We start from the raw sequence: 15,622 nt of genomic DNA on the forward strand, positions 1-15,622 counted from the left end.
ATTGAAACAATTTAGAGGTAGATAAGTGTTCTTTGAGTAAATGTCAAGTTTCACTGAGAATAAGATATACATCATATAACAATTAGTTCAATTTGTATCTTATTACCACTTTATAGATCCCTAGTAAAATACACCTTAGTTGTGGTAGCTCTCTTGTTCAAGAAGGATCTTACTACCACTTTCATATCCTTAGAAAATTCCTCTTAATAGTGATATCCCAAGGCCTATTAAAAGTAATGCGAAGATGTTAGGTTCACGTGTATGAGTCAATATCTCATTTCCAATACATAAGTTGGCATAGTTCCCCTTTAAGGCCACCTTCTAAAAGGAGATTTCCCTTTCCTAAATCTAATGTCAAGTGTTATCAAGCATAACCGTTGTCCCCTTTCTCAAACTAACTCATATAAGGTTAAATTATGATTGTAAGAGAATTTACAAGTTCCCCACGGAAGGTAAAATTAAATTACAATCTATTCATTTTGTATCTTTCATCTATTTCATCTCAGTTTACTTCAGTGTTCCTTTTCAATTCTCTTCCCCTCCCTAAGGTACCTTGATGCTAGCTTAAGGTGGTTTTCCTCTTTAAAGCATCAACCCTATCCTTGTATATGATTACCCTATCCATTGTTGATATATCAATCTATCATAAGTTTTTTCATGTATACAAATAAAAATATATAATATCAATTGTAATAAATATATATGACATTAATGCCCTTCATTTGTGAGTAGCAGTAAAACACATGAATCACATTATTTCCATGCCATCATTACATAATCATAAGGAATAATCAAATTCTAAATGAACCACCAAGGGACAATGGTTCTAAAACGTCACCTCTTGCAACCATCTAAATTGAACATAACAACAAGGAAATATCATGCCATGCATAAGGAATGTCACATTTTTCTAAAACCTTGATGGTGTGCATGAAACTTATCTTGATCAAGGGCCCACATATGTAATCATCACTTGCCTCCCTTTCCAAAAAACACAACACAAGTTCATGGATTCACTTATATTACTACTAGGGTTTTAAGTGCATATCAACCAATCCACTTCCCATGTCCTATGATATACTACATTCCTTGGTATTGGCCTACATAATCTATCAGCTTACCATGTCAAGGCTATGTGAACATTTATACCATACCCTAATTTTATGAAATTGAGACTACTCTATGTGATTAATGACTTCATTACTAGGGGAAATATGTGACTCTATTATTGGAATTTATAAATTTTAAATAGGTTTCCGAATGTGTCATTGTATGGGACAAAAGTGTTGTGATCAATGCTCATTATGCACGTGACTAATTTAAATAGCATCATTATTTCTTTCATTGCTTTCCTATTTAACATATTTTCCTTCTTTAGATTCATGATTCCGGACATATTCTCTCATAGTCATGGAATATTTCAACATTACTTACCAATTTGAAATCATGCACAAATAATGTTCACACCTGGGGGTGACTTAGGCATGTATAAAATATATACAGTGGGTAGGAACACATTTCATCCTCTAATGTTATCATGGTGAATGACTACAACCAAATTTTTGTTGTTTGTATGTATGTAGAGAACAATAACATCTAGGTCAAGAATGCAAAGGAAGGTTACACCCAAGGGAGGATCGAGCGTAACTATCAACCAAAGAAACTCTCCTAGCTTGATGCTGAAATGAAATGCAATTCGTTGCTCAACTATTGAAATAGCTATATAATATATCGTGCTTTATAATTACTCCTTAAAGGTGACCAACATGGGTTTTGGATAAGTTTTGTTTGATCCTGAATGTACATAAAAATGGTTTGTTCTTTCCTCTTAAATGGCTCTATTAGTGGTCATAATTATTAATGGAAGTGATTCTTCTTGCTTCATGATCCATAATGAGATCAACAAGGTAAATTAAATACAATCATTAATTGCATTTATAAAAATGAGTATAAATGGGACTCCTTTTTCGGTGGTAGAGAAATGGACCTTATTCTTCCTATTTTCTTTTAGACAACCCTAAACAAAATCTTAAGGGTGTGCATGATCTCCTCCTTTTCATTAAACATGGAAATGTTATGAGATAGGAAAGAATTTTTATGGAATGGTATGGTCATGATTTTAAACCTAAATGTGAATGAAACCCTCCACTTGCAAATAAATAGTGGGATAGAGTAGCATACAACTTGGAACCTCAAACCTTGTACTAAAATCCTAATTGTTATTGTGAACTTTCCAATGAATCCTTTTGTAGTTCCTTTGCAATTAAAAATACAATATCTCAATACGGAAATTGGGATGCTCTCATTCATGGTATAACCCTTAATATGAGCTTAATTTTTTTCTTTCATGACTTAATGACTGAGTGGTTATGCCTTGAGAGTAGCCTTAATCCTAACCTAAAAATTACAACCTAAACGAATATCTGTACTCTATTTATTACTTACTAGAGTGAGGGCTTAACATAAAAAAATGATTTCCGTTCTCAAATATTTTTCAACTTTACTCATGTTTGATGGACTAAAAATGCATGTGTTATCGCTCATGTGATCCATTGAGAAACACCAAAATAGGACATTTCTTTTCATTCATTTACTTAACCTGATCACACTTGTTAGAGTCATGGAAACCATTCATCCCCTTTCTAGTTAGCAAATTGTTGGACACCTAATCCTCTATGGGTTAGTGTGGAAGCCGAATAGACTAAGGAAGTCCAAGAGACCTTGGGAGGTGGAACCCAACGGTCACACAATGCACTATAAATGTATATCATTTGTTAATAATAAGTGTACTCTCGTGTCTATCTTTCCTATATTGTTGCTGCCATGTGTGTGTTTAACATGGTATCAGAGCAACAGGCGTATTCCTGCCCTGCATAATTACTGTGAGCCAAGTTTAGGCCTGGGCATTTTCAGATTTTCCAGAATTTGTCTGTCATTTCTCTATTTGGTAAGTCATCCAACTATAGAAATGATGTTAATATGCTCCACTTGGGCGCTCCTCTGGTTTGAAACCTGACCCATCTACCCTCTTTTTAGCGTGTGCATTACATCCCATTTCTGCCCACTATCTGTAACACTCCATTAATTTATTGTCTATCAGAAATCCGCTGCCTCTCCTCTGTGTACCTTTTTGCTGGTAACACTACTCATGACAGCTACTCCAGGTTGAACACTGCTCCATAGTAACACTACTCCTGACAGCCATACCATTATCTGTGTACTCATTAATACGGTCATTTCCTACACATTCTATAACACCCTCGACACCATTTACTATTTGCATATTTAAAAGAGAATCGTAAGCTTCCAGATCAAAATGTCCGTCTAGTAAATATGGGGTCTTAATACCAACAATGCTTTTCGCACCAACAAGAATCTTCCTGAAGATTCAAGTTGAATTGGCCTGCTGATTCAAGTTCAATCTGTGTGCTTAATGGAATTCCTGGAATCCATTGCCCGGTGGCCGTGTTGAAGATGTGAATGCCGTCGATGGCTGAGGTTGAGTAACTGCCAATGATGAGGACAAGCAGGCCGTGCTAAATGCAGGCATGGCCATTGAAAAACAGCTCGTTTATAGCGCGGGAAGTGTTCGGGGTGAAGGTGATTCGGGTTTTGGTGCCAGTGATCAGGTCAATTTGCAGGCACTCCAATCGCAATATCTCCCCTGGCTCTTTACCAGTGGTGGGTGCTGCATGGAAACCTTGAGATCATTGCACATTGACTGAAGATGATCACAAAAGCTACGAAGCTTGTCTACTACATCTAACATAGGTGTCGATTGACATTCCTACATTAGAAGGAGTTATGGCTATCCATCATTGTTGTTGCTGCTGGTAAATGGCCATACATTTAATGTCCATCACTTGAGTCTGACTATGCATTTCCTGGAGGTACGCATCGGAGGTTTGGTATATATTGATTTATTGTGGAAACACTGCAAGGAGGTGTGATTCCTAGTTTTGAATCTGCATTATCACGCTGACCAAGACCGCAATCGCCTGAATTTCAGCTTCAGCATTTGAAGCCTTTTAATTTCTCCTTTATACCACTCAAGCTCGACCTTGACATTCGAATCTATTCCATTGGCAAGAAGGGACTTTCACTTAGCAGATCCTTTCGGTGGCTTGTGCTCAGATCCTCCTCCAATCTCAAGCTCCCACACACAGTCAGCCTCTGTTTCCTCTCCACTACGCTTACGCAGACCTTAGGCCTCTCCACTACGCTTACCAAAGTGTATCCCACACTGTCGCTGCTCCTTCTTGTTGCAAAATAAGTGAATATGCAATATGGGTGTCAAATACATTATTTAATTTGATCCCATGCTAGAAATACAATGCCTCACTGTCACGTTTGCAATCATGAACGACTTTTGTAACATGAACAGATTCTAGAGCGGGTTTGCAGGCCTCCATTAGTAAGTTTCCACCCTCAACTGCATCAACCAGATACACACCATCCTCAAATGCAAGTTGCATGAGACAAAGGCGACCATGTTGAGATAGTTGAACACCCTCACAATCGAAGCCGATCACAAGTTTCATTTCAGGAGAAGGTTGAATAAATGCACACGGAATTTGTGATGCCTTTATGAAAATACACACAGGTAAATGTGCCGAAAGATCCTTCAATTTTTCCATATTATGCTCTGGCACTGAAGGATTGGGCCTACAATGCTCCCTTCATACCGCATTGACCAGAACTGAATTTTTCGATTGAAAGACTCAGAATACGGTTGAGGCAGGAGGAAATCTCAAAAGGGAATTTGCACTGCGCTTGTCAAATTCAGTCGAGCTCTCTCTGGTTTTCTATTTGCAGGTTTAATGATTTCACTTTAGAGTTGCAAATATATTTCACTATATTGAACGCTGAGCTTAGATGGACCTATTGGTTTTGCGAGATGTGTAATATGTGTGAGCTTTGTTGAAAAATGTATGCCTACTTTAGAGTGGTGCAACATATGAGGATTAGAGTTGGTGCACCCTTTACTTATTTATGCGTTGTTTGTTGACACTGGTCAATTCAAAGCATTGAATTGGCTGTGTGTTCTCAACGATATATATTGAATTGAATGTGGTGAACATATATGCCTTTAATTACATATATGTTGTTGATTCATAAGATGGCATACATTGGATTAGTTGAGATTATATGACTATATGTGCGTTGGTTATACTTTGAACTTAAATATGTGATTTGGTTTCAATAAATTTTATATGTGCATTGAAGACAAATTATGTCAGTAGAAGAGTCACAGTTGTAGGAGCAGCTCTGAGTTTGAACAAATTTATGCCATTCAAAGAGTGAAGTCAGCAAATAAAAAGATATTCCAGTGGGAACGCATATTGGTATTTTGGCATTCTTTTATTTTTGTTTGCAATAGGTGTTGAGATATAAAAGTTTTCAATAAGAACCAATCTGCATTGTCTAGTTTGTTGGCTCCTTGCAAATTTTGAGAAAGAAAGAATTATAGTGTTGAATGAATACTTAAGCTGCTTCCTGGTATGCTTCAAGACTCTCTTGGGCTCCTGTAAAAGCAATTCAAGTTGATCCAGTTGCAACTTTTTTGAATTATACCTGTTGCTTCTTATTGCACACTGGTCAATTGGTGCACATTTATAGAGGATATTGTTGTGTCTTTGTACTATGAGTGGGTGTTACTTTTCCACATTGGGTCATAGTTGCACGATCAGTTTTTAAAAGGTGTAATTTTGACAATGATGAATAATATGGCTCAAATTACTGAAGTATTAGAATTCTTGAAAAAATTGATGCATTCTACTGATCATGATATATTGAACATCAACAAAGACACTCTCTGTGACATTTAGACTTGCCTGCATAATGCACAGGAAAATATAGAGTTTTTGTAACTAGAATATCAATTCCAACAAGAAGAATTACAGCAGTGGAGTCATCATTTTGAGCTTGTTTCTATTCAAAACATTGGAACAGACTCCCATGAGAAACAAATTCATTCAGATCTAGTGCCCAATAAAGCAGCAGTTGTACATGTAGATGCAGAAATTCAGTCTGCACTTCCCAAGTCGGTCATCAGACCTTAGGAAGAGCTTGTCCACAACAAGCACAGAACTCGTCTTGGATATGACAAGGACGTGTCCTTTCATATCCAGACTACTCCAAACCAATCGAATTTCAAAGTGCTGGATTTCTTCAGGACGGTTCATCTTCACCTGCTCCTCATGATAGTTCACATTCAACTGCTCCACATTCTGCCCATCCTCCAAAGAAATAGCAACAACAACAGATTGTGAAATGCCAACACTGTGACCAAGATGGCCATATGAAAGATCATTGTTTTGATCTTCATCCATGTAAGCATTGTCATAAAACGAGTCATTCTTCAAACAGATTCTTCAAAAATAAACCTCCTGCAAGAATAAAGATTCATCTTGGATGGATCGCTTCTTGGTAATGGGCATCAACAGCCAAGAAGATATTCCAGTCATATGTCCGAACTTGTTCTAGAGTATTGAACAGTCTTGCAGTTGAGTTTTCTCCATCATCTCACCTTGTATCTGACAGGGGGGGACATGATGGTCATCTACAAGCTTCAAAGCCACACCAAGCGAGCCTAAGACACAACCTGCCACACGAGATTCATAGTTGTAGCCAGAGACAAAGATGCCCGTGAGCATGCCTTTAGTTTGTGACACCTCTTCAAAGAATTGGGGACACTTCCTCTAGCAGAAGACTTCAGTTTCTTGCCAGTTTTGGAAGAGTTCCAGGAATTGCATTAAGCATTCCAGAGTTGTTGGTCATCCTTAAACCATCACAGGTCGATACTTCCCTTTTCATGTTGAAGTTCTCCCTTTTATGCGGGGTGAGACCTCCCTTTCATGGTTGAAGGTTTCCCTCTTCAAAACAATAGGAGCACTTCCTCTAGCAGAAGACTTCAACTTCTTGCCAGTTTCGGAAGAGTTCTAGGAATTGCACTAAGCATTCTAGTGTTGGTGGTCATCATTAAACCACCACCCTTTATACCAACATTTCAGAGAGCACATTCAGCTTAGTGCTGCCATGCCCTTTTGTACATTTTGTATTACAGCTCTCTTCTTGGACTCATACATAACCCTTCAGATTAAGGGGGGGAATGTTGGACACCTAATCCTCTATGGCTTAGTGTGGAAGCTGAATATACTAAGGAAGTCCAAGAGACCTTGGGATGTGGAACCAAATGGTCACACAATGTACTATAAATGTATATCATTTGTTAATAATAAGTGTACTCTCTCGTTTATCTTTCCTATATTGTTGTTGCCATGTGTGTGTTTAACGACGGAAAAATATACCTTTAAACAGTGATCAATCTTGCTAATGAGAATTCATATAATTATGTATGTTTGAAATTGAATTCAATTTGGGATTTTGATTATAGATATAGGTGAAAATATATCCCTTCCATTCCCATTATATTGGCTAATATTAGCTTAAACCTCATTGTTCTTATCAATGTGAATTTAAATCACAAATCCCCTTCACTATTGACAAAGTGATATTATTAAATATTGAAGTTTTGATCTAAGAATCAGATGCAAATATCATATTTTCCTTCATTATTAAAAATTAATATGCTTAGATCCTTGATCCCAATCATGGACTTGATTATATATAGGTCCAAGAAAACATATCCTCGACATTAATGAAGTAATAAACCCACTTTTAAATTTATTTTAGAGCTTCTCTACGGCCTCGAGGAAGTTAAAATTGCAAAGTATCCATGGGGCTTAGGATGCATGTCAAACAATAAAGATGAAGTGTATGCCCTCTACTAAAGGATTTATTATCCAAAGGAAAACATGTAACGTCTCTCATTGTTTTTGGAGACTCCCTCCTTATTGAACATTCGTTGAAGGGCTCCTCTCGAAGGGACCAAACATTAGAAAACTCTTACAAAAGGAAATAGGAAAGTAGCGGAGGGGTTCTCTTCAATATTACATTTCTGTGTTCTTTGTGATCTCAATAAATATGCATACTTATGTGCTAATGAAGGGTGTAAATTAATATTGAGATATGTAAAGTTAAATGGATGAGTCAGGCCTTCCCCTATTTATTAGAGCTAAATGGATTGGCATTACACTGTTATGAAGGACTACATTATAAACTTGTTATAGTATGATATGTAAAAAAAAATGGAGGGTTAGTTTTGTAAGGTATTGTTGACCAGGTTAATCCTCTCTGTGAACAGAGATGATCCCTCTATCCCAATTAGTGGGTCTAGCAACTGAAGTGACAATCAACTAGACATTTTCCTAGGTTATAATTGAAAAGAAGAACGAAAGAGATGGCCTACCTTGTTCTGATGCTATTCTGATTTCCTTTGTTGAAGGCCTCGAATCGCTTGTGTCACAGACATATTCTTGCTTCTCTCAGTGTTTATGTACCTACACAAGTGATCAAGAGGCAACAAAGAAATCCAAAACCAATAGCAAATCCAATAAAAACCTACTTAACTCATCAAGGAATGTCAAGCTAAATAATACATGAACATATATATTTTGGGAAGATGAACCAACAATTGTATATTATTAAGAAATAAAGGGAAGCTTACAACCAAAGCCTTGATGTTGAAAATTTCTCCTTGAGTGGTAATCTAAGTCCAAGCCAATAAATCTCCATGCACTCCTTCTCCAAGTCTAATGAATAGCCTCTAGGCACAAGCTTGGCATAACGGTGTAAATAGACATAGACTAACCATTTGGGAATGGGAGAAGATGAATTTATAGGCTAGGAGAAGGAGTTAGGACTTCTCCAAAGATATGATTAGGCCCTGATCTCGAGGAGGTATCTCATAGGGATAAGACAAAGAGGCCAATATGAGAGGATTCGACCTCATCTATGCGAAACAACCTCCAGATTGCCGCTCTATAAGCTTCTAGATCACGAAGTTTCTCATCCTCTTTGGGAAAATTACCCTTTTGGGATCATCGCAGGTATGAAAGGGAATAGAGCGATGTCATCATTGGTCAAGCATAGTGCAACAGGCGGCCATCACTGTTTTAAGCCTTATAAGAGTGACGATCCTCATTTTAGGGTTTTAAGAGGTATTTCTTCAAGGAAAGCTCAAGGAATTTTCCAAACAAAGTCTTAGGAGGAATCTGAGTTGTATACATGGATGAGTATAATATATAATGGTCATGTTTTAGGCACTTCAGGGTATGTCACATGGAAGTGCAGGAGGCGTGAAAAAATATTGTGTAACAGATGCCCCCTAAATCATGAAGGCAGAATGAGGAGTGATGGCTGAGATGCTTTACGAGCTCTTGCAAGGACGAGGACACGCACTGTTAGGAGACCTGAAAATCAAGGACACATATAGATATACATATATGAGATCAAGACACAAATCCACTGTATGGACGTAACCATCCAAATGATGAAGACTATATGAAAAGATCCATGGTATGGCCGCAACCATCCAAATAACAAGGATCATCATCAATATAAAGTCCCACGGTATGGTCACAACCATCTGTATAGTATGAATATGTGTACAATCATGAATGACATATAACTCCATGCAGTCTTAGTCATAACAGACAAGACTCAGGGTCTTGTGCTCCATCCCGACCCGATCAACGTACGAATCCTAACATGCGAATAAATGTGTTGAAGTCGAACATGTTAGAAAACCACATGATTTCGGCCAATGATGTGGACCATTAACAGGTACGAGAGAAACCACCAATAATGACCATGGCTCTCAATATACAACAATAAAATCCGTGAATGTGATAATGAATCGGAGGTCGAACACTCGTGGAATCACCTGATTGAAAGTCAATGATGAAGACCTGTGGTCGGATGCGAAGAACTGGCCATTAGGGCATGCCAACTCTAAGGTACTGAAAGGGAGTTTCTAAGTCATCTCCCTTTATAATGAGCTAAATTTGACAGGAAGCGACCCGTCGAAGGAGGGAAAAGATGAATCCCCCATCATCGACACGAAACAAGGAATAAGGTGGAATAATTTTCAACATTGTAATAGCGACTGAAACAATTTTTAGGTAAATAATTGCATATTGGACTTCTCTTGAACATAAGCGACATGACTCCAGAGTGTGGAAGCATCTGACTCGACATAGGACTAAAGGTCATGATGAGAAAATGGAATAGTCAAATGAGAGGAAAAATGGATCACCCAAACCCACGAGGACAAGCGACTAAGAGAGGATATCCCAAACCCGACACGAGAGTAGAAGAGTGTCATGTTCAAGAGCGACATGCTGCCTATACAAAGGATGTTTCATCTTCATTTCCCCCCCGCTATTTCTAGCAAGTACCCCAATTATTTTTATCACAAGCTTGAAGGGGATAGCATATGCTTGTCATGTAAGTTCATTCTTCGAATGAATCCATCCTAGTAAGTTTTACAAGCCCTAGGAAGGAGAAGCTTGGTCTCATCATGGTGACGAGTCTTTCATTGTAAAGTTTTAACGAGTTTGGCATAAGAATAACTCAGTATATTTTTCATATTTAGAGATTTTGAAAACGAGAGAAAAAAGAAAACTCCATCATATCCCTTTTCCTAATTTGTCTCTCGAATCCCAAAATGTAGAAAACAATATTCGAGAGAACCTCTTGACCATGTCGATCAAGGTGTACCTTTTTCGTAAATAATCAATCTCAGCCCAAAAAAGGGGTAAACGTATACTGAGGTAACGTCGATTCATTTACTTTAACGAGTTCAAAACGATAAGTACTCAGAAATCTTTTCATTTTTCGAGAGTCAGAAAAGAGCTCAAAGATGACTCTAGGGGAGTTCCTTTTTCGTTTATTTAATGAGTCCGAAAAAGAGATAAAATAAAACTCGCAAGAATCAGTCAATAATAATCATTGTTCACTTGAAGGTACTTGTAACTGCACAAAGAAACGCACCCATCACTGATATCGAGAAAAAATATTAAAATATTACGAAAATATCAACAAAATGACCTATAAATAACCAAAAGTAATTTTATTTTTTACTATTTTACCATAGTAAGCTATGAAAGTGAATTTGTGCCCGAATTTCCTCGATTTTCAAGTGGTCGTTACGGGAGATCTAGGGTGCTATTTTGCGAACTTTCTGCAATAGGTAAGAGGCCCATCCCTACTCTTGCATTTTATCACTTTTTATGCATTTTAAATGGTAATTTATATGCTATAAAGGAGGATTTTTAATTTTTAGGGCATCAGTGATCATCGCGGGTATGGTCATCAAACCCATGATGATCACACTCGAGCCCAAAGGCTCTTGTGATGCCATCGCTCTATTTGTAAAAACAAGCGTGATGGCACTGAGGCAGATGTTTTGGAAGGAAAACCCTCTTTTCAAGAAAAAAATTATGATTTTAATCCATGAAAAAAAGATTAATTGGTGTTAAATGATGTTTTGTAGGAGATCATGGTCTTGGAATGGAAATAAAGAGGCCATGAGGCCCAAGACCACCAAGCACCTCAAAATCCTAAATGCTCTAAGGAATTGTGGGTTGCTAAATTTCTTCAGGACCACAGTGTTAATGGCCCAGATGGAATTGCTGCCTTACTTGATTAGTATCTAGGATATATATCGCGATATCATCATAAAAGGATAGGAACTAGAACTTTAGGAGATGGATATCTACGAGGGGAAGCAATCTAAATCTTTGGATCTCGCCAGGGAGGTGAAAGTACAAGGACTCTAGTCGAGAGGCATTGTTAAGGTGTTGAAATGACCAATGGAGAGAAGGTGAAGACAGCAACAATCACCAACAACCTCATATTGAGAACAATCTTGTTCACTATGGTGCGTGTATCCGACACACAAGCCTTACACGAGGCTTCAAAATCCCAGTTCCAGTATGCTATTGCATGTTTGACTCCCACCATATTTAACTGTTGTGGAGGCCTTCTTTCAAATATGAAAAGGAAACTGACCAAGGGGAGGCATGGACACCTGAAGCAATTTGGGTTCAGATCGATACTAGTGACCTTCTTTTTAGAGCAAGTACCCTTATTCTGATATCAATGGGCAGAGGTACCAAATCCTGCCCCACGAGATCCGAGACTCGTGAGATGGAGTCAACTCATGCCTCAAGGAGGAACAGGTCAGCATATGCATTACCCACCACAATTCTTTGCTTGGATAGAATGCCAACTACTCGTGGTAGACGACTATGCTTACACTGGCATGAATTTCAAGTGGGATCCATATATACCTCTGCCACGAGGAGAACAGTGGACCGATGTAGGTAAAAACTTGTTGCTTGGATTTTTTCAAGTTTTATGAATTTTTGTACGAGTGTAAACTGAGACTCAACTTTTGATAAATGTGCAGATGTGGGACTAGAGAGATCACCAAGCATGTTGCCAATAGCAAGGCGAGTTTCTCATCAGATAGTGGGCACAGACTATGATGAAGCGACATACCTTGAGCATAATTTGGAGATGATAACTCAAGGAGTCCCAGAGTATGACACTATTGATGATGTCCCACTGCGTTGGAAGAGACACATAGTGGTAGTATCTATGAGACTGCGTCAGATATTAGGCTGAGTGATCAGAGCGGTCTCATGCTATCATGAGCACCGTGCAGGTTGATAGCCTTTCTATCTCTTTTACACATTTTGTAGGCTTTGAAAGCCAAGTGTCCCAGAACACTCTATTTTTTTATATCCTGATGTAAACACTCTAACAAACGCAATATATATATATATATATATATATATATATATATATATATATATATATATGCATGTTTTATTTTCTACTTATGTTTCCATAATATGATCAATTTTATAAATGACGCAAATGCCTATCAAGAACAAAATTTTCTAATGCATCTATTAATGTATTTAAATTACGTGGAATATGTTGATATGTGATGAAATCAAAATTTCTTTCCAATAATCTAACACGTAGATACATACGCAATATTTGTGGATTTATCATTGAGTAATGATTGTTTAACTATAACACAACAAGCTGTGAATCCAACTTGACAACTAAATCCCTAATGCCAAGAGCAACTGCTTCTGACAAGAGTTCAATAACTTCACTATATTCAACAATATTATTGGTTGTTCGCCCAAGGCATATACCTTGCAAGTTAATCAACTCACCATTAGGGTCATAGAGTACCCATGCTATGGAAGAAAAGTTATGTGTGCCACGACAAGCACCATCAGCAAAACCAATGTAATGGCTTAACAACATCTGCAAACCGAGTGGAACACAGGTGTTGAAACAGCTACAACCACCCTCCAAAATTTTTCCTTAGCCTGTTTTGGAGCCTCCCTACCAACCTTACACAACACTTTGTCTTGCTTCATAAAGTACTCAAGCTTTAGTGTTTTCCTCGCACAAAGGTAGTCTGTCGATCACAGTTGATCCATTCTCCTCACTAGCTACTCACCCAGACTTGGTCCAACTATAGGCTAAGAAAATTCCCCTTGAAAATTGTACATTTCTAGAGGGGAACCAACCTTCCCTCCAGGAATTGCGCAATCCTCTCTAACAACCTGTTGGGCTCGAGGATTGCGTAATCCTCCCAGCCAACCCTACCAGCAGGATTTGCACAAATTTTCCTAGCAGCAAGCTATTAAGCCCAGGATTTGTGCAAATTTGGGCAGAAATCAGTTGCTCTACCTAGAAATTACACAAATCTCCTGGGCAGCCAGCCCAGCTCCCAGCTAGAAATGCGCATTTTTCTCCAGCGGTCGAGCAGTCTCTTGCATGTGAAGTTGAGTCGACTGGTTCCCTCCGGGGCTAAGCAAGACAGACTTGCATGCATGGGCTGCTTCTCCCAAGGCAGCATGCAAAGGCATCCCTTGTTTAAGGGATCTATGTTTAGCAGTTGGAGGTTACATGTAAGGAGAAATTCCAAAACCTCCCACCAAGTGTCGCTTCCCCTAGATTAGTTGCATGCGCATCACAACCTCGATGTTATCAAAAATCACCAATCAGATGCTATAGAGCTTATTCCTCACATCAACCTTGCATCTCTAACATCCCACATCACATCTAAGAGAAGTCGGCACATTCAGCTCAGCTGTTTTGGGGTAAGCCCGCTTCCCATGCCTTGTGTTGCATTTCTGTCGCTTTTCATGTTTTCCCCTGTGGGAGTACTGTTTACTTGATTTGTTTCAATGCTTGCTATCATTTACATGTATACTAGATTTTCCTAGCTCTATTTCAGTTTTCGTTGCTATCTCACTGTTGTTGCATGCATGAAACTGTTTTGCACAGACGTTCACCCAACTGGAAAACTGCCTCACCCACATGCATGTTGATATGTTTGTTGAATCTTTCATTCATGTTTTGAATGCATTGTTAATCACTTCTGCTATCACTTAGTGTCGCCATGCATTCACTGACTTACTTGCTTTCAGTTGCCTGTTGGCGAGTCGGGCCAACCTTGGCCCGAGCTCTGCCTTCACCAAGGTTGCATTGCGCAATATGGGAAAGGAAGGCTCACCTTCCTCTCCAGATTTTCGCATTCTTGCCCAGCACTACCTCCAAGACCATTTTGCACATTTCTAGAGTACAATGGCTGCTTCGCCCAAGAAATTGCGCAATTCTGTCCCTAGGCCAAGCAATCCTTCCCAACTAGAATTGCACATTGTGCAATCCCAGTAGTCAGCAACCAGACTCGACTATGCATTGTGCAGTTCCAATAGTCAGTCAGTCTCCTAGCAGCCCAGACTATGCCTTGTGTAGTCTTGGCAGTCGCTCTCCCTACCTACCGGCCGCAACCTTCATGATCATGCACCCAATTATGTTGCAAGTTAGTTCTCATGTTCATTTTGGTTTTCGACTGACAGTTTTCTTACCATGAGTGTTTCCATGTCTTCAAGTATCCCATGTTTTCATCTACCTCTCATTAGTATAGGTAAAATGGTTTATAGGAGAGCAGAGATGAAGACGCCATTCGGAGCACACTTGGGGATGCAATCGATCAAGTGTCTGTGGACTTTCCTACCCACAAAGACATCAAGTTGTTCATATACAAGGACATAAAGTAGCAGCATCATAGACAACAGCATCATGAACAACAACTAAAGGCAGCATATCGAATGTAGTAAACATAGAGAATGCAAGAGGAAGGTTGTTGACAACACGGAGGTAGAACAAGGTTGCAAGCTCAAGCAGGTCCATTGATGATGAAAGAAACTTTTGAGACTGCAGCTATAAAGTGACGACGCGACATGAAAATAGTGTGAAGGTAGAATATGGAACAAAGAAGGAGTTGCATGTGCTGAAGAAACAACTCAGGAAGAACATGAAGTTGCACAGATAAACAAATGAGTTACAACAGGAGTAGGAACAACAGTGGGCACATCGTGCACTCACGGATGAAATTGCACCTGTAGAAGTTAAAGATCCATCCCAGCAGCTAACACAGAATATACATCGTGAGTAGTTTTGGTGATCACATGCAAGGGATTCAAAAGCATGCATGTCATTGTGCGCACACATGCAATCCAACCCATCCAACACACTCACTATTTTGGAGAATTTGGTCTCTATGGATAAATACTAATTCCCTAGATAAGTATCCATATCTAGAACAACAGTTTAAAGCACTTTAGCCTTTTCCTATAAGAAATAGATAAGACAAAGAAGATTAGAAGACCTACTTGTA

This window comes from Pinus tabuliformis, chromosome 2_1, assembly GCF_031772625.1.
Source record: "Pinus tabuliformis cultivar Carrire ecotype Pingquan chromosome 2_1, CPIR1, whole genome shotgun sequence".
Taxonomy (NCBI): Eukaryota; Viridiplantae; Streptophyta; class Pinopsida; order Pinales; family Pinaceae; genus Pinus; species Pinus tabuliformis.